Here is a 21,502-nt window from a genome sequence, read left to right as displayed (position 1 = left end):
GCTACAGTCCATGGGGTTGCAAAGAGTCGGACATGACTGAAAGACTTCACTTCACTTCCTTTCCCCTGTAGTAACCATAAATTTAATTTCTGTGTCTCTGAGTCTGCTTCTGTCTTGTAAATAAGTTCATTTGTATCATATTTTAGATTCCACAAACGAGTGACATCATATGATATTTGTCTCTCTGCCTGACTTACTTCACTTGGTATGATCATCTCTAGGTCCCTCCATGTTGTTGCAAATGGAATGTTCCATGAAAAATCGTTTAAGTTTGCCTTCCTCTCCTGAATTACTCTTGACTGTCTTCTCTCCTTAGCCTCCCACCCTAAATTTCATCTGTCACCCAGAGCAGTCAGCTAACATCTCGGACCCACGCATCAATTGTCTCTCTCTGTCCTCCTACTGACTTCCTCCCTCTCTTTCTCTTGGATGGCATCATCATTGTGCAGTGGCAGAGCCTATGTGCTGGCTTTAGATTCCCCATTACGAGAGCCTGGCTCCACCAAATGACTGACCTTCGCAAGTTCTTTAGTCTCTGTTTCTTATCTGTAAGAGAATGATGATTAAAATCTCCTACCTGACAGGGCTGTTGTAAAGATAAAACCAGCTAGAACATATAAATACTCAACACAAGGTCTCTGGCACATAATAGGCGTCCATTGAATGTCAGCTATTATTGCTACTGTAGCCTGGTATTTTGTTTTATTTTACATTCACAAATCTACCCGCCACAGCCTAAGAAATTTTTGAAAATACATATCTAGTCAGTGCTTTTAAGCTTAAAATCCTTAGAGATTTCTCATACCTTTAGAAGAGAAGTTGTTTCTTAAATGATACACTTACATTTTCTAGATGAGAGTTTTAGCTACCTAACAGTCTTAACAATACTTTTCACTCCTGCCCATTTTGTAAACTCATCTTTCACTCCAGAAATATCAAATTATGTATAATTCCCCAAGTTTTAAACTCTCCCATGCTCCCTTATAATTCCAATCTCATTATTAAAAATAGACATTTTGGGAAATGCAGAAGATGTATAGATAAACCACCCATCATTCTAAGGCCAGAAATATTTTATTAAATTTTCTTTTAGAGAAAAAATTATATTAATATTTTCTATCTATGCTTTTTATTCAACTCTTTTCATTTAACATTGATTTAAATTCTTTAAAACTAGGGTTCTAATGGTTATACTATATATATGTAGTCATATTTTCAATAATCTTCTACAGTATAGACTTTTAATTATTTTTGAAAGGGAAGATCAACAGCCATAATGTGATCTTGTGAATGTTTATATAAGTAATTATCTAATTTGATCTTCCAAAAATATGACAGTGAAAATCTTCCACTACAGAAATTGTATTTCTGCTAATTTCATTTATATTTTTAACATAGAATATGTATCCTTGGTTACTGGTTTGCTTGGTATAAGCTTATCTTCAGTGAAAGATTTTTGGGTTTTTTGTTTGGTTGGTTTTGCTATATGGGGGTGGGAGAGTTTCTACGGGAATCATCTTTGGAATATGGTAATACCACTGAAGAATGGTTTCAGGTTTGTTTAGCCAGAATTTCTAATGAGTTTAGTTTGACAGTTCTAGGATTTATTTATTTATTTTGCTAACCCCTTCAGTTCAGTTCAGTTCAGTTGCTCAGTCATGTCCGACTCCTTGCGACCCCATGAACTGCAGCACACCAGGCCTCCCTGTCCATCACCAACTCCTAGAGTCTACCCAAACCCATGCCCATCTAGTCGGTGATGCCATCCAGCCATCTCATCCTCTGTCGTCCCCTTCTCCTCCAGCCCCCAATCCCTCCCAGCATCAGGGTCCTTTCCAATGAGTCAACTCTTTGCATGAGGTGGCCAACCCTTTAGCTTGGGCTATAGCAGGATGAAAGTGTTAATCTCTTGGTCTTGTCTGACTCTTTGCAACCCCATGGACTGTGCCCGCCAGGCTCCTCTGTCCATGGAATTATCCACACAAGAATACTGGAGTGGGTTGCCATTCCCTTCTCCAGGGGAATCTTCCCAACCCAGGGACCGAACCCATGTTGCCTGCATTGCAGGAGGATTCTTTACACTTGCATTACCAGAGAAGCCCGTAATAAATCTATCCTAAAACCATACACAGTGAAGCTCCACTTCAGTGTTTTTGCTGGAGTTTACTTTCTCACTAACAGACAGGTGAAGTTTTTCCATCTCCCATACATGGAACAGCCTTGAGAGACCCAGTGGTTTATGATCTTCGCTCAATTAGCTCCCTTTCCTCAGATGGCAATTGGTTTAGGCTTCCCGAGTGGCTCAGATGGTAAAGAATTTTCCTGTAATGCAGGAAACCCAGGTTTGATCCCTGGATCAGGAAGATCCCCTGAAGAAGGGAATGGCAACCCACTCCAGTACTGTTGCCTGGAGAATTCCATGGACAGAGCAGCCTGGTGGGCTACAGTCCATGGGGTCACAAAGAGTCAGACACAACTGAATGACTAACACTTTCACTTTCTCAAGTGATTAAAACCCTAGCCTCTGGCTAACAGGACCTGTGTCCTCTTGTGAGCTTCTTGGCAATATTAAGTCCCTGAATATGTCCTTGATATCATTGTTGAGAGGAGGGAGAGGCATATCTCACTTCAGTTTAGTCCTGCATATTTATCAGAATTTTAACTTGAAATATTTCTGCGGTTAGTGTTTGCTCATAATTTTCAATACATTCTGGAATTCCTTTACTCTTCAGGAAAGTAAAGATAGGAATCAAGAGATGCTGAACTGAAAGAGAACATTCAGCTTATCTCAGAGCCTGAGCATCTTACAATATAGTTCTGACACCTTGACTAATTCACAAGAGAGAAAACTAAACTACAGCTACATTCTCCCATCCTTTTCCCTATCTCTTCTCTACATAAAATGACAACAGTGAATTACAGAGGTGTGACTGCTTATCTATATCCTAAGCAAAGGCTTTTAAAAACAGTGGCATGTCCTTGAGAGAGAAAGGTCCAGTTAGAATGGGCTATTGTGTGAGTCCCTTTAGTACCAAAGACGGCTATTTAAAGATCTCTAAGAGAACAGGATAGATAAAATAAAAATAAAATCAAATTTGTAGTAACAATACATGCAAATTGGCATGTAGCCAAGGTACCTACCAGGCGGGGATCAAAGACACATATGGAGGGTTTCAAGCAACGATGCCACGGAACTTTGGCAAGCATCTTGAGAGTAATGTGCTCCAGCCTCAAACAATAAAAAGGAAAGAATGAAAACAACTTGGTTACCGACACTGGATGATACCTAAGGGGAAGCAAAGCTTTCATCATCTCGGTTTTATTGCTGAAAAATTTAAATAACTTCTCACATATGTTATGTCTGGCTGATCTAAATTGATGGGAAGGATAACAGAGTGTTTGAAAAATTCTTGGTCACTAATATCAAAGTTCCATTAATAATAGCATTGTTCTGAAATAGTACATTCTTTTGAGAATATGTAATGTGATCTATTTTACCAAAATAGCACACCACCCCAGGTATCTAATGCCTGGGGTTAGATACAGAAATCAGAGCAAAGCTGCAGACCACGTTTCTCCTGATGGAGAAGTCTATTTATTCTTTTACTGATTCAAAAGGATCCCAAAGCACTAGCTTTGCCAACTGTATTGTAAAATAAAAGATACAGACATTGACAGCTCATTAACAACTCATAATATGAGTTGACTAGATGGCCGAAGTGCACACAATTTTTGCCAAAAGATATAAAGTATCTTCTTATTACACTACCTACAAACTCAGACTCTATTTGAAAAATGTTTATAACAAATCAGCTGATATATTCTGATGGTTATAGTAGATGTGACCTTAACTGATAACTTATATTAATTCTTCTCCATGGACAGTATCATCATTTGAATCTGTACCAAGTACTATTGAATTAAAAACATCATTACCAGTACAAAACAATGAATTAAAGGTACAAAGCACTTGGCATTTTGCTTTGCACATAGTATGTGCTCAGTGAATCTTAGCTTTCTTTTTCCTCTTCACAGATCAAATCAGTCCACTGTTAAGAATGGATATATGATGAGGGAATCTGTTCAACTCAAATTTAACGACTTCTATAGAGTATTCGTTCAATTCACCAAAGAGTTTTTTTTTTTTTGATATTCAGTAGCTAATGGGAAAATAAATATGAACAGATATATAACATACGCCTTCTTGACTTTAAAGATCTCGTGTTCTAGTGGCAATGTCTGGAGAAAACTAATTATAAATATTAGCTGTAGCAGATGTATCTTCATCAGTGGAATGCAAGAAATTAAATACCAAAGTTGAAAAAGCTGGATAAGAAAACATTATTTACGGCAGAATTTGCATGTTTATCAAATATTTATTGAGTAATTAATTGCATAATAAACATAGGGCATTAAAAAATGATCTTTTTTGCCAACCCAATATAAGCTGAGAACCATCGAAGCAAAGGGAATAAACTCCAAGTTTGGTTAGGAAAATAAGGGAAGACATCAGGAAGGAGGCACCTGTGAAGGGTTTGGGCAAGGAGAGCCTATTATGCTGGAAGGAAGCGGGGGAGGGAAGAGAGATATTCACATCAGCTGATAATGGGCTAACAGGCTGCCTTACCGCCAAGAACTGCATTACCATCAAAATGTGCAAGTAACTTTCAAATGAAAATCTTCATTAAAGCACCTGATTTCATAATCATGTACATATCTGTGATTATTTCACTAGGCTATTGTAAATAAAACCATCATTTCTAATTTTGTCACAGATGAGCATAAACATATAAACCCATCAGAAGTGCTAAAGGGACTAACAAAAGTATTCATCTTGCAAGTCAAACTTTTATATACAGCTGGAGATTTGTTAAGTTCATCTCTGTTCTCCATGGCAGGAGAGCAACGATCATAACTGCAAAATGACTGGAACTTTGGAGCACTTTGCTGGGTATTTTAACTCAGTGCATGAATTATTCCCATTCAACAGGTGAAGAAACTGAGGCTCAGAGACCTTGAACAACTAAGCCAAAGTAGAAGAGTAAGTCTCAGAAACGGACTCAAATTTGTGCCTGTCAAAGCCTTTCACACACAATCATGTGTCCCTCAGAACATTTTTTTAGACACCAAAACCCAGGCTCCAAGAGGTTAAATTGTTTCCAAGGGAGGTTCTCTAGAGCCAAAACTTGAACTCAGCCTTCTGCCTCTGCATTCCAGAAGAATTCTACAGCATAAGGAGGACCCAATCTCTTCTTTGGAACCCACAGACCATTGCAGACTTGACATTAAAAATACTGTCCATGGGATTGATACAGGAATAAAGAACTCTTAATAATTTTGGCAGTCATACATGCTCTACCATATTGGAGGGGTTAAGACTCAACTCCAGGTCTTCTAAGAAAATTACAGATGGGTAGTTCATCTTCCTAATCATGCATGGTGGTGGGATTTCTCTTTTTATAGGCCATTCAAGCCATGGGCTTATCATGGCTATAAGTTTATCAAAACATATGTGTATATGATGGGGATTTTGATAAGTTTCTGGTCACTTATTTATTCTTTTCAATTTTTTCCCTCTGTAACCTGGCATACTTATTAGTATATATCCACACATATCATATGCTGTTTGTTTTTTCCCTGAACTAATTTTTATTCTACCACTTAAGGAAGTTTTTCATCATGGAAAAAGTACTTGCTTTGCCAAGAGTTTCCCAGAGTTCTCTTGAAAGTCCAAATCTCTGCAGAATTCACAATTGATTGGATAATGGAGGCCCTTTCTTACTAAAATGCCATCATTCTGACTACATTTTCATTAAAAATTATAAGGGCAGAACATCATAAGAGTGCTTTAATAACTGACATTATTCAATGCCTTGCATTTGTCTAGCCTCATATCTCCACTAAATTCACAAATGCAAATGCATGAATATGAATCATCTGAGTTTTCAAGGCAATAATCTATATTTTGTAATCCAATATTAATTTTACAACATTCAAAAACTCATATGTGATATTTGTATAACTTTTCACTTGTTCATTTAAAGTTCAAAATTAACTAAAATGGTATAAACCCGTGCCAAAAGCCTGGGTGGGTAACAAAACAAGAACCCTAATATCACGTTCCTGGGATCTTCCTCTTCCCAGCCAATTTTCTTCCAATGCCTCTCTTTTACCTTCTTAATCTGTGTTGTGGGAACTCATTTGCTACCTTATTTAGCCTATTATTTCCTCAGGAAATTTTTCCTACCCTATGATTATATATATTCATGGAAATTTCTGATTCTTGGTAATTTATAGTTTGCTAACAGGTGCTTAGAAGATAGAGCGTTAACGTTATGATTAATCAGCATTATTTACAACATTTTGAAAGGTTTGTTGGCCTTTAAACTTCACTTTCAGCAATAGAATAACTTAAATTGGTGTTTCTCAACCTCAGCCCTTTTGATATTTGGGGCCTAGAGTCTTGGTCATGGGGGCGCTATCCTAGGTCTTGTAGGAATTTTAGCAGAATTCCTGGTTTCTACTGACTAGGTGCCAAAAGTCTCCACTAACGCACAACAACCAAAATTACCTCCAGAGCCTGCCATATGTTCCCTAGGAAGCAAGTCAATACTTGTTGAGAACCACTGGTTGAAATAATGAGAATGATGATAACAAGACCTTATCACATGCTGGGAACTATTCTAAATCCTTTAAGTGCACATTATCTAATTCTCAGAAAGTTTCTGTGGTTCCCAGGTTCAGATGAGGCAGCTTGAGCACAGAGAAGTTACTAAGTCACTTAGCATCACGTGGCTAGTGAGTCAGACAGCTGGGATTCAAGCCATGGGACTTGGAGTCTATATTTTTAATTGTCAGCCCTACAGCTGTTTTGCTGAAATCACACAAGCAAGAATGAACTCCATCAAAGACATAGATCATTTTGAGTTTAAATTCTTCTCCATGATGGCCAACATTTAAACACTGGAAAATAGACTTCCTGCAAATTCAAAATCTTTCCAGATAGATAGGTTTCCTTATTCTCTTACTTCACTGAGCTTGTGAAATTCTATCAAAGATAAGATTTTCCAGGAAGAGATTTAAAGCTCAGGGAGAGCCATGAGATTCCTGGGCTCACATCCTGACAAAACCGTGGTTATTAATATCATAATGTAAGGCTGCTTACATGTTTTATTATTTTATAGCATCATTTGAGTAGTGAGGGTCCTTTTATGTTTATTTTGATTAGTTTAGAAGAAAATAAAATTACCTTATAGCATTTATCCTATGTCCCTTAACATTCAAATATCATTTTTATGTTACATATAGTATTTGTACTGTGAATAACAACCAGCAAAAATTAAATTTCTTTTTCTACCTCTGCATCTGTATGTGGCAGACATGCTGTTTTCTTGCAAAATAAAAGCTATCATACAGCATAATTCACAAAGATTTTGCCTTTGTAAGTCTCTTCATAAAATGTGCTTTCTCTCTTGCTCTAAAAGCTTCTTTTCATTTGTTCCAGACTGGCTACAAATTGTCAAAAAGAATGTAGTGTGATAAGCAAACTTTTACATCTAATTAGGCACAATTAATTTATGTAACATTAAATACCTGGTGGGCTTCACTGGTGGTTTAGTGGTAAAGAATCTGCCTGCCAATGCAGGAGACTCGGGTTCAATCCCTCGGTCAGGAAGATCTCCTGGAGAAGGAAATGGCAACTCACTCCAGTATTCTTGCCTGGGAAATCCTATGGACAGAGGAGCCTGGCAGACTACAGCCCAAGGAGTTGCAAAAAAGTAGAATATGACTTAGCGACTAAACGACAAAAACAACAAATACATAGTATATATATATATATATATATTTATAGCCTTTCAAGCTTCTAGAAAAGTTGATTGAAGTAATAATAATGGCCTATACTTACATTTATTGATAGATTTCTCTGTGTCATGCACTATCTTAGCAGTTCTTCAAAAGCTAACTCATTTCATCCTCATAATAATTCCTTTTAGGGAGGTACATTTAATGTCCCTATTTTGGAATGAAAAATTGAAACCAAAGAGAGATTACAGAACTTGGTCAAAATCAAACAGGTAGGAAGCCATTCAGTTGGTTTATAAACCCAAGTAATTTGGCACCAGAACTCTGCTGGTCTCATTTATGTATACTAATCTTCTAAAGAGGGGGAATTATCACCAGGTACAATATTATTCATCATTGTAGTAGGTAGATAAATGAATTAAATTAGGAAATCTATCTTGCCCTGACACACTAGGAAAATATACTTGGTGCTTTAAAAATTATACCATTTGTGAAATTCTTGGCAGTGGAGGGTAAGAACTTGATCTTATGAAGAAATGAATGAATAATTGTAAAAATGGTTTTAAATCTGATGATTCTAAATTATTCCTTCGACAGTTCACTTAGTTTTCTCTTTCCTATAGCTCAAATAGCTGAGTCCTCTGGGCCTTTCACACCGTGTGTGTCAGTGAGACCAAGTCTCCCGGCTCGCTTCATTCAGTCCTGGGTTATCTTTGTCTTGGTGTCTTTTACTATTTCAAATTCCTTGAATTTCTCATATTTAACAAAAACTGTTATTTAATAATTGTATTAAAGTAAGTCAGAGTGAGTTAAGTCAATCTCCTCCATGTCCTTCCAGCTTCTGCCACAATCTTGTCTTGCTGTGCCTGAGACATTTGTTCTGAGAATGAAGTTCTCACTTTAACACGTGGTGAAATCTGTAAAATGACTGGCCACAAACCTCTTTCTTTATTTGATCTTTTCCAAATGCAACAGATAGCAACTATCTCCCTTTCAAAGGACAGCATGTGGAGTGCCAGCTGATAAAATAAAATGTGCTTTTTGTGAGAAGCAGCTATGGACAGCGGATCCCCTCTGGTCCCGTGTGATGGTGAAAGAAGAAATCTACCCATCTGACCTTTTCGGTCCCTTGATCTTGGCAGCTAGTTAGTTGTCCTGTGAACCCTTCCTACTTCTGTGAGATGCTTGAACCTGTCAGGATATCATTTATACGGGTCAGAGGGAAATACTGAAAAGTATAGGTTATCCAGGGAATGGAGGCTGGGCAGCCCTCCTTCAGGGTATAAAAAGCAGCAAACAATAGATACTGTGGGAGTTTTAAAAATGTATTGTACAATGTAAATCTATAGCTGCTTATATTTATAGTTGTTTTACCTAGACTAATACTTTTCATCCTGAAATAAAATCTTTAGATAGCAATTGCATAAGCAAATAGAAGCATGCATTTAAAGTGATGTGTTGAATTTCCCTTTCTCAAGCAAGTAGTGATGCACTTGTAATCTGAACACGATGTGTTTCCTTATTTACCATTTCATTATGAAGACTGTACTGGCCACATGAAAATCAGAAGATATAAATCAACAATCCAAGCATCAACATTTTAAGACGACAACACCCAAAGACAACATTTAAACACACCCAAGTGTAGAAGTGGAATATATATCAACCTCTAAAGCATGCCTTTTTTCACTCAGATAAATAGCTATTTAAGATTAGTCTTGCCTATTTATACTCTGAGACTTTTTTTTGTATTTGTGTGTGTGTATATTTGCACATGTGGATACTAAAGAGAGGGCTGTTAATATGTTCACCCCGTGGAGAAGAGAATTTGTAAGAGATGCCTACATTATGATATTGTCTTCAGAGATTTTCAAACAGAAAATCAGCTCAGCTAATTACAAAAAAAGTCCAATTTTGATTTTCATCTGATAAAGCTATATTCTACCAAAACAAAAGATCTGACTTTACTGTGAATGCTGTTGAAAGTTCAGTGTTGAAGACTCATTTTTTTCCTTGCTATGATAATAAAAATAAAAATTTTGGTGGAGCACAACATTACAGTAAAAGATAGGTTCTCTCTAAAGATCCCATGGAGAAAAAAATGTACTTGGGATTAGCTGTGAAGCACAAATAATTCATGAATGGTCAAACTGGGGAAATATTCTACTAACCACAACTCAAAATGTAGAAGTCAAAATTTACACATATGAGAAAATATATGATTGGACCATATTTTTTTTCAATGAAGTGATTTAAAACCAAAAAGTGATATAACAATTCTCAATTGATTATCTTTAATCTGATTTTAGAAAACTAGAGCCTTTGTGAACAACTCTGCAAGTCAACCACTAGTATGCATAGTATGTATGTATGTATAGTATGTATGCATAGTCTCTAGTATGTATACAATGTTTTTATAAAACATTCTTCTAAATCATGATAGCATTTTATTCAAAAAAAGTTGGAAATATTTAATACATATGTTCAATTAAGAGAGTGCCCAAGACTTCAACTTTTGAAAATTTTAGCAAACTGCAATTATAGAAAATAAAGCTCACAAAGAGAATTATTTAATATTTATCTTGAATCTAAATGTGAAAGTTAAATGATATATAAGATTTAAGTCCAAAATTGAGTTTTGTAATAACTTGAATTTGGGGAAGAATCTTGTGACAAAATTCTTATGTTTTCTTGGATAAATTCATATTTTGTGTGGGTATTAAATTAAATGAGAAGGTTTATACTTTCCCAAAAATTAAAATGGAAGATATTCAACAAAATAAATATTGAATATGATTTGGATATTGGTATTGAAAGATAGATATTGAACTTGAACAGAATAACATTCATAGAGAAAACTTGCTTGATGAGTTTTATCTTGCAAAATTTTGCCAGAACAAAAGTATTCTGAATGCAGTTTAAAAGGCATGCCTTTATAATTAGTAGGTTAAAATATTTTAACATTTGAGTAAGACAAAGGAATTAGGAATATCTTCTATTTGGAAGTTCTCTTTCAGGGCTTATTAGGCCAAAACTCAGTTAAAAAATATGTTCTCAATTTAAAATATAAAATTACTCATTGAGAAGAGTCCAGTAAATAAGAAAACTATCTATTTTATTAAATAAAATATATAACTTTGGAAATGAATATAGAAATGTTATGGAAGCTTTTGCTGTTAAGACCAGATGTTAAAAATATGAAATACATACATTTTGGAAAATATCAGTTCAGTTCAGTTCAGTCACTCAGTCATGTCCGATTCTTTGAGACCCCATCAACCGCAGCACACCAAGCCTCCCTGTCCATCACCAACTCCCGGAGTCCACCCAAACTCATGTCCATCAAGTCAAAGATGACATCCAACCGTCTCATCCTCTGCCATCCCCTTCTCTTCCTGCCCTCAATCTTTCCCAGGATCAGGGTCTTTTCCAATGAGTCAGCTCTTTGCATAAGGTGGCCAAAGTATTGGAGTTTCAAGCTTCAACATCAGTCCTTCCAGTGAATAGGATTGATCTCCTTTATGATGGACTGGTTGGATCTCCTTGCAGTCCAAGAGACTCTCAAGAGTCTTCTCCAACACCACAGTTCAAAAGCATCAATTCTTTGGCACTCAGCTTTCTTCACAGTACAATTCTCACATCCATAGAGGACCACTGGAAAAACCATAGCCTTGACCATACGGACCTTTGTTGGTAATGCAATGTCTCTGCTTTTTTATATACTGTCTAGGTTGGTCATAACTTTCCTTCCAAGGAGTAAGTGTCTTTTAATTTCATGGCTGCAGTCACCATCTGCAGTGATTTTGGAGCCCCCCAAAATAAAGTCTGTCACTGTTTCCCATCTATCTGCAATGAAGTGGTGGGACCAGATGCCATGATCTTAGTTTTCTGCATGTTGAGCTTGAAACCAACTTTTTCACTCTCCTCCTTCACTTTCATCAAGAGGCTCTTTAGTTCCTCTTCACTTTCTGCCCTAAGGGTGGTGTCATCTGCATATCTGAGGTTATTGATATATCTCCCAGCAATATTGATTCCAGTTTGTGCTTCTTCCAGCCCCGAGTTTCTCATGAAGTACTCTGCATATAAGTTAAATAAGCAGGGTGACAATATACAGCCTTGACGTACTCCTTTTCCTATTTGGAACCAGTCTGTTGTTCCATGTCCAGTTCTAACTGTTGCTTCCTGACCTGCATACAAGTTTCTCAAGAGTCAGGTCAGGTAGCCTGGTATTCCCATCTCTTTCAGAATTTTCCACAGTTTATTGTGATCCACACAGCCAAAGGCTTTGGCATAGTCAATAAAGCAGAAATAGATGTTTTTCTGGAACTCTCTTGCTTTTACGATGATCCAGCGGATGTTGGCAATTTGATCTCTGGTTCCTCTGCCTTTTCTAAAACCAGCTTGAACATCTGGAAGTTCTCTGTTCATGTATTGCTGATGCCTGGCTTGGAGAATTTTAAGCATTACTTTACTAGCATGTGAGATGAGTGCAATTGTGTGGTAGTTTGAGCATTCTTTGGCATTGCCGTTCTTAGGGATTGGAATGAAAACTGACCTTTTCCAGTTCTGTGGCCACTGCTGAGTTTTCCCAATTTGCTGGCATACTGAGTGCAACACTTTCACAGCATCATCTTTCATCTTTTTGAGATAGCTCAACTGGAATTCCATCACCTCCACTACCTTTGTTCGTAGTGATGCTTCCTGAGACCCACTTGACGTCACATTCCAGGATGTCTGGCTCTAGGTGAGTGATCACACCATCGTAATTATCTGGGTCGTGAAGATCTTTTTTGTACAGTTCTTCTGTGAATTCTTGCCACCTCTAATTAATCTCTTCTGCTTCTGTTAGGTCCCTACCATTTCTGTCCTTTATTGAGCTCATTGCGTGAAATGTTCCCTTGGTATCTCTAATTTTCTTGAAGAGATCTCTAGTCTTCCCCATTCTATTGTTTTCCTCTATTTATTTGCATTGATCACTGAGGAAGGCTTTCTTATCTGTCCTGGCTATTCTTTGGAACTCTGCATTCAAATGGGTATATCTTTCCTTTTCTCCTTGGCTTTTCACTTCCCGTCTTTTCACAGCTATTTGTAAGGCCTCCTCAGACAGCCATTTTGCTTTCTTGCATTTCTTTTTCTTGGGAATGGTCTTGATCCGCGTCTCCTGTACGATGTCACGAACCTCCATCCATAGTTCATCAGGCTCTCTGTCTGTCAGATCTAGTCCCTTAACTCTATTTCTCACTTCTACTGCATAGTCATAAGGGATTTGGTTTAGCTCATACCTGAATGGTCTAGTGGTTTTCTCCACTTTCTTCAATTCCAGTCTGAATTTGGCAATAAGGAGTTCATGATCCAATCCACGGTCAGCTCCCGGTCTTGTTTTTGCTGACTGTATAGAGCTCCTCCATCTTTAGCTGCAAAGAATATAATCAATCTGATTTCGGTGTTGACCATCTGGAAATGTCCATGTATAGAGTCTTCTCTTGTGTTGTTGGAAGAGGGTGTTTGCTATGACCAATGCGTTCTCTTGGCAAAACTCTATTAGCCTTTGCCCTGCTTCATTCCGTATTCCAAGGCCAAATGTGCCTGTTACTCCAGGTGTTTCTTGACTTCCTACTTTTGCATTCCAGTCCCCTATAATGAAAAAGGACATCTTTTTTGGGTGTCAGTTCTAGAAGGTCTTGTAAGTCTTCATAGAACTGTTCAACTTCAGCTTCTTCGGTGTTACTGGTTGGAGCATAGACTTGAATTACCGTGATATTGAATGGTTTGCCTTGGAAACGGACAGAGATTATTCTGTCATCTGCATCCAAGTACTGCATTTCAGAGTCTTTTGTTGACTATGATGGCTACTCCATTTCTTATAAGGGATTCCTGCCCACAGTAGTAGATATCATGGTCATCTGAGTTAAATTCACCCATTCCCATCCATCTTAGTTCACTGATTCCTTGAATGTTGACGTTCACTCTTGTCATCTCCTGTTTGACCACTTCCAGTTTGCCTTGATTCGTGGACCTAACATTCCAGGTTCCTATGCAATATTGCTCTTTACAGCATGGACTCTTGCTTCCATCATCAGTCCCATTCACAACTGGGTGTTGTTTTTTCCTTTGGCTCCATCCCTTCATTCTTTCTGGAGTTATTTCTTCACTGATCTCCAGTAGCATATTGGGCACTTACTGACCTAGGGACTTCATCTTTCAGTGCCTATCTTTTTGTCTTTTCATACTGTTCATGGGCTTCTCAAGGCAAGAATACTGAAGTGGTTTGCCATTCCCTTCTCCAGTGAACCACATTCTGTCAGACCTCTCCACCATGACCCATCCATCTTGGGTGGCCCCACATGGCATGGCTTAGTTTCATTGAGTTAGACAAGGCTGTGGTCCATGTGATCAGATTGGCTAGTTGTCTGTGATTGCGGTTTCAGTCTATCTGCCCCCTGATCCCCTCTCCCAGCGTCTACTGTCTTACTTGGGTTTCTCTTACTTTGGACATGGGGTCTCTCTTCATGGCTGCTCCAGCAAAGCGCAGCCGCTGCTCCTGACCTCCGGTGCGGGGTAGCTCCTCTCAGCCGAGCTCATGTGCCCTCGCAAAATATCAGTGATATGCTATTAGAGAGAGGCGTGATTAACAAATTGATTAAGTTCATGATTAAATGTAGTGCTTAGATTTTTCTTTAAATGATCAGGAAATTACTACAATGAAATCTGTTTAATACATATGGGTGTATATTTTTATTTTTTAAGTAAATTGAAAATATATTTTAAAAGCTATTTTACAGGTGACCAGTATATTGGTCAGGCTTCCCAGGTGACACAATGGTAAAGAATTCACTTGCCAGTGCAGGAGACATAGGAGACTCAAGTTTGATCCCTGGGTTGGGGAGATCCCCTGGAGAAGGAAATGGCAGCCTCCTCTAGTATTCTTGCTTGGGAAATCCCATGGACAGAGGAGCCTGGCAGGCTACAGTCCATGGGGGTCACAAGAGTAGACACAACTTAGTGACCAAACTACCACCAATATATTGGTCAATGATATGTTAGTCACTCAGTTGTGTTTGACTGTTTGTGACCCCAAGGATGGTAGCCCACCTTGTTCTTCTGTCCATGGAATTCTCCAGGCAAGAATACTGGAGTAGGTTGCCATTTCCTTCTCCAGGGGATCTTCCCAACCCAGGGATTGAACCTGGGCCTCCTGCATCACAGGCAGATTTTTTACCAACTGAGCCAACAGGGGAGCCTATATTGATCAATAAGTAAATATAATTTTATAAATATAAAATAAAATTTTATAATTTTTTAGTGCACGTTTCAAATTCAAGAGGGTCTCAATTTGGACCAAAAAATCACATGGTCACTCTAGATGATTAAAACCGCAAAACAGGTGGGAACTTGAAATACGATTTTATCAGATTTCTGTCACTGTAACAAATGGTCAGAAGCTAAGCATTTATCACTTCACAGCTCTCTACATCAGGAGTCTGGGCACAGATTGACAAGTTCCTTTCCTTAGGATCTTACAAGAATGTGATCACAGTAAATGGGCTGTATCCTCAACTGCAGGCTCACTGGCAAAGAATCCACTTTTGAGTTGTTGGTAGAACCCATTTCTCTGCGGCCATATGTTTACAAATCCAGACACTTGTTGGCTGGAGGTTGGAGGCTCCTCTTAGGGCCCAGAGACCATCTGTGGTTCCTTGTCCAGTGGGCTTTTTCAGTGGGGTGTGGGCTTCATTGAGCTCACAGGGACATCTGCTCCAGGCTGCTAAAAGAGCCCCTCAGACAGTGCAATATGACTGCAGCAATGATGTTTCATCACCTTGCTCCATCAGTTAGGAGCCAGCCACAGATTCTGCCCACATTCACAGAGAGGGGATTACACAAATGTGTGACCCCAGGAGATGGGAATCATTGGGTACCATCTTAGGGCTTGTCTGTAACAAAGATGGTATCAGATATTTCAAAATTAAAAAGTGAATGTGCTGGTATATAATTGCATATTACACATATCATTGCAGTGATTTTAAAATATATCTGCAAGTTCTTCAATACCCCAATCCTGACAGGTGGTGTCTCTGAACCCCTCCTGACTCAGGGCCAACCTGTGTTGACATTTTTCTAATTAGAATCCTGTGGAAGTTATGTGCTGTGACTTCTGAGACTAAGTCAGGAAAGGCTACCCAGTTTTTGCCTGATTTGCCTCAATCGTGCTCTCTTTGGAGGTTACACCCTTTCAGAATCCAGCCCCCATGCTCTCTGGGGATTCCCCATCACATGGAGAGGCCATGGGAAGATGCTCCAGTCAACAGATCCAGCCCAGATGCCAGAATATGAGGGAAGAAGCCGTTTGGAAGAATACCTCCCTACCACAGCTGTTCAAGGCTGCAGTCACCCCTAAGTGTTCCCAGCTGAGGCTTGTGATGTAAAGAACAATTTGTCCTCACTATGCCCTTTACTAATCCCTCATTCACAGAATCCATGAGTGCAATAAAGTGGCTGTTGCTTATAGCTTTGGGTTTGAGGTAGTCTGTTGCACAGAAACAGCAAGTGGAATGTATGTTGAGGACTGATATGCAATGTTTGCTTAAACCACGAGATCAGGAAATTCTGATTGAACTCAAAATGTCCAGCAAAACTATTAATGAAAACATGTAAGTTCTGGAATTTCACAGGTGTGCATTTTAAAATCCTTTCAAGTACATTTCCCCATATCTTTAAATGACATACTTAATTTTTATTTAATTTTGTTATTTTCTTTGTTAATGACATTTATTGTTTTCTTTCTAATTTTGCAAGCAATACATGTTCATTGCAGACAAGCAGAAATACATCAAAGCATAAAGTAAAAAGTCACAATCAGCCTAATCCCCAACCCCTAGAGATAATCATGATTAGCATTTTGATGCATTTCCTCCCAGTGTTTACATATTGTTTTTGAATTGAGGTAAAACTGACCTACATCATTTTTAGTTCCAGGTGTACAACATAGTGATTCAATATTTCTACGCATTACAGAATGATCACCATGATATATCTATTATCTTCTGTCACCATACAAAGATATTTCAATATAATTGACTATATTCCCCATGCTGTACATTTTATCCCAGTGACTCATTTTTTTCTTTTGTAACTGAAAATTTGTGCCTCTTCATCTCCCTCACATATTTCACTTATCCTCAAACACACCTCTGGTAACCACCTGTTTGTTCTCTGTATCTACTTATGTACATACTTAATGCATTACATACATATTTAAAATTTTTTTCTTTCAAATCTGTTATCAACAATTAGTTTATGAATCTTACATCACTAGAAGTTCAATGTTGCATTAAACTACCTTCTGCCAAGTTAATCATCTTACATTTAAAACAGCTGTGATAATTCCATTTAATACGTAGATATTGAAAATCAATGACAAATGCTAAGATACACATAGCCCATAAAGAAAGCCAGTTGTTAAATTATCAACACGGAAAGATCTTTAAATTAAACATTACCAACAAAATGAAAAATATATTAAAATAACATGTTATGTATAAAAAGTACAGTTATGTGTGAAATGCAATGATTCTGGATCATCAACACAATGTGTGTATCATTTGCTTTTCTCCCTTTCACTTGGATTTTATTTCACGGTCAAGTTGCAATATTTAGATGTTGTGAATAGTGTAAGCTATTCCTTGGAACCAAACTTAAGGAAGTAAAAATATTGTAATTTTGGGATTTCATTACAAACACCCTGTCAATAAATTTAATAATAATTTAATTTAAAAATTATGAAAAAAACTTGGAATCAAATGCACTTTTATATTATAAAGCTCAAAATATGATGCCTCTACGAGATGTCCCTTTTCATCACAAAAGTAATAAAGGCATATTAAATACAAAGTTAAATATGATTTACAGCAGCTTTCTATCTGTAAAGACAGAACTTCTTCCATAACAAAACAGTTCTTTTGTAAGAATTAATCCCAGATTTTCAAAGCTGTGTTTTAAAAGGATACAGAAGTTGTTAAGAGGGAATTGAAATACAAGATATATTAAAAAATCATAAAAGGAAGAGGTTGTAAGAGCTCAGGGCTCATAGCCCAGAAAATTACAAGTCTGGATTCTATGGAAATTCAGAAAAACAAATCCCTCCACTTATTCCATTACCTTTGAGGAATGGTGGAAAAGAAGGCCAATGACAATGGTAAATGAAGCAATTATCTTCAAAACCAAGGGCTTAAAATATTAATTATGGGTAAGATGCTAACTGAAATCACTAATGGGACAATTTGTAAGTACAGAAAATGGAAATGGGAACCATGCCAGCACAATTGCACAGAAATAAACACATTCTTTTCTTTCTTTCTTTCTTTTTTCAGATTTACTAGCCCAGTAAGACAAAGAAATGGTGTTGAATATCTGGATATTTCAACTTAATAAGATAAAGCTCAGAGTGGAAAATGATAACTAAAAGCATATGTTTGGGGAAAATCTATCATAGGAGAATGAGACAGGTTGTGGGTTACTACAAAGATTAGAATTTGGCTCAGTGGGTGAAAATTCAGGTTCGGCGTAAGGAAGAGTAGGTTTCTCACAAGAGCATGGTCTGCTAACCTGCATATACTGAGGACACATAAGACATACAAGCCCTCCTCTCTGGATGTGGTCAAACACAGGTGGAGAAAGTGAAAAACTAAAAACAAAATTCACCTTTTGCTGTAGAGGGCCTATCAGTTATTCATATCATTATGGTTGTCATGTGTTCTGCATGTACAGAACATGTCTTGTACTTAATTATTCTGTGCTGTATCCTGTACTAAATTTTGACTGGACACATTGCATGTCCTTTACTCAGGTTTTGTCCAAAAATTACAAAAGAAAAAAAGAAAGATGTAGTTTTCGGTCACAGTAATTGGCACTTAAATCACTTAAATTGAGAACGTTAGAAAGCCATACATCAAAAATAAAACTCTGGACAATCTCTTTCAGTTTTTCTCACAGTTCTAGCTGAGGGAGGATCAGCAGAAGGGCTGAGAATTAACAGTACTTATTTTTCATATTCAAAAAAGGGAAAGAAAATAACTTTGCTATGGTCAGAGTTCTAGGTCATGACAAGTAACCATCACTAAATAAAGATAACTTGGGATCTGTACACAATCTCAGAAACCACCTGAAGCAACCACAGCCTCACTTCTGAAGGATAGAGAATTAGTAAGTGCTCACAACTTTTGAGAGTCGGCCAATCAATGCTGAGTGTAGACAACAGTCAATCAGCAAGTGCCTCCCTCCAGCCATGAAAGTTTATTGAAACCATGCCCACCTCTGAAATCCCACCAATCCCTGAAGACCAAGCTTTCCAAAGACTTAGAGTTCGACTCTGGCTTTGCATCTTATTATTATTTTTTTTAATCCCAAGATTATAAATATATTCTCTATCATCCTCTTCTATTAGCTTTACTAATTTTACTTTGACATGTCTAGTTTACTTTTTTCATTCTTTTTTTTAAAAAATTAGTTGGAGGCTAATTACTTTACAATATTGTAGTGCTTTTTGCCATACATTGACATGAATCAGCCATGGATCTACATGTGTTCCCCATCCCAATTCCCCATCCTGCCTCCCTCCCCATCCCATCCCTCTGGGTCTTCCCAGTGCACCAGCCCTGAGCACCTGTCTCATGCATCCAACCTGGGCTGGCGGTCTGTTTCACCCTTGATAGTATACTTATTTCAATGCTATTCTCTCAGAACATCCCACCCTCACCTTCTCCCACGGAGTCCAAAAGTCTGTTCTGTACATCTGTGTCTTTTTCTGTTTTGCATATAGGGTTACCATTACCATCTTTTTAAATTCCATATATATGTGTTAGTATACTGTATTGGCCTTTATCTTTCTGGCTTGCTTCACTCTGTATAATGGTCTCCAGTTTCATCCACCTTATTAGAACTGATTCAAGTGAATTCTTTTAAATGGCTGAGTAATATTCCATTGTGTATATGTACCATAGCTTCCTTATCCATTCATCTGCTGATGGGCATCTAGGCTGCTTCCATGTCCTGGCTATTATAAACAGTGCTGCGATGAACATTGGGGTGCACGTGTCTCTTTCAGATCTGGTTTCCTCAGTGTGTATGCCCAGAAGTGGGATTGCTGGGTCATATGGCAGTTCTATTTCCAGTTTTTTAAGGAATCTCCACACTGTTTTCCATAGTGGCTGTACTAGTTTGCATTCCCACCAACAGTGTAAGAGGGTTCCCTTTTCTCCACACCCTCTCCAGCATTTATTGCTTGTAGACTTTTGGATAGCTGCCATCCTGACTGGCGTGTAATGGTACCTTATTGTGGTTTTGATTTGCATTTCTCTAATAATGAGTGATGTTGAGCATCTTTTCATGTGTTTGTTAGCCATCTGTATGTCTTCTTTGGAGAAATGCCTATTTAGTTCTTTGGCCCATTTTTTGATTGGGTCATTTATTTTTCTGGAATTGAGCTGCAAGAGTTGCTTGTATATTTTTGAGATTAATCCTTTGTCTGTTGCTTCGTTTGCTATTATTTTCTCTCATTCTGAAGGCTGCCTTTTCACCTTGCTTATACTTTCCTTTGTTGTGCAAAAACTTTTAGGTTTAATTAGGTCCCATTTGTTTATTTTTGCTTTTATTTCCAATATTCTGGGAGGTGGGTCATAGAGGATCCTGCTGTGATTTATGTCGGAGAGTGTTTTGCCTATGTTCTCCTCTAGGAGTTTTATAGTTTCTGGTCTTACATTTAGATCTTTAATCCAATTTGAATTTATTTTTGTGTATGGTGTTAGAAAGTGTTCTAGTTTCATTCTTCTACAAGTGGTTGACCAGTTTTCCCAGCACCACTTGTTAAAGAGGTTTTCTTTTTTCCATTGTATATTCTTGCCTCCTTTGTCGAAGATAAGGTGTCCATAGGTATGTGGATTTTTCTCTGGGCTTTCTATTCTGTTCCATTGATCTATATTTCTGTCTTTGTGCCAGTACCATACTGTCTTGATGACTGTGGCTTTGTAGTAGAGCCTGAAGTCAGGCAGGTTGATTCCTCCAGTTCCATTCTTCTTTCTCAAGATTGCTTTGGCTATTTGAGGTTTTTTGTATTTCCATACAAATTGTGAAATTATTTGTTCTAGTTCTGTGAAAAATACCATTGGTGGCTTGATAGGGATTGCATTGAATCTATAGATTGCTTTGGGTAGTATAGTCATTTTCACAATATTGATTCTTCCGATCCATGAACATGGTATATTTCTCCATCTATTTGTGTCCTCTTTGATTTCTTTCATCAGTGTTTTATAGTTTTCTATATGTAGGTCTTTCATTTCTTTAGGTAGATATACTCCTAAGTATTTTATTCTTTTTGTTGCAATCGTGAATGGTATTGTTTCCTCAATTTCTCTTTCTGTTTTTTCATTGTTAGTGTATAGGAATGCAAGGGATTTCTGTGTGTCAATTTTATATCCTGCAATATTACTGTATTCATTGATTAGCTCTAGTAATTTTCTGGTAGAGTCTTTAGGGTTTTTTATGTAGAGGATCATGTCGTCTGCAAACAGTGAGAGTTTTACTTCTTCTTTCCCTTTCTGGATTCCTTTTATTTCTTTTTCTGCTCTGATTGCTGTGGCCAACACTTCTAAAACTATGTTGAATACTAGTGGTGAGAGTGGGCACCCTTGTCTTGTTCCTAACT

Source organism: Cervus canadensis, chromosome 28 (assembly GCF_019320065.1).
Source record: "Cervus canadensis isolate Bull #8, Minnesota chromosome 28, ASM1932006v1, whole genome shotgun sequence".
Lineage (NCBI taxonomy): Eukaryota > Metazoa > Chordata > Mammalia > Artiodactyla > Cervidae > Cervus > Cervus canadensis.
Note: the sequence above shows the minus strand (reverse complement) of the source record.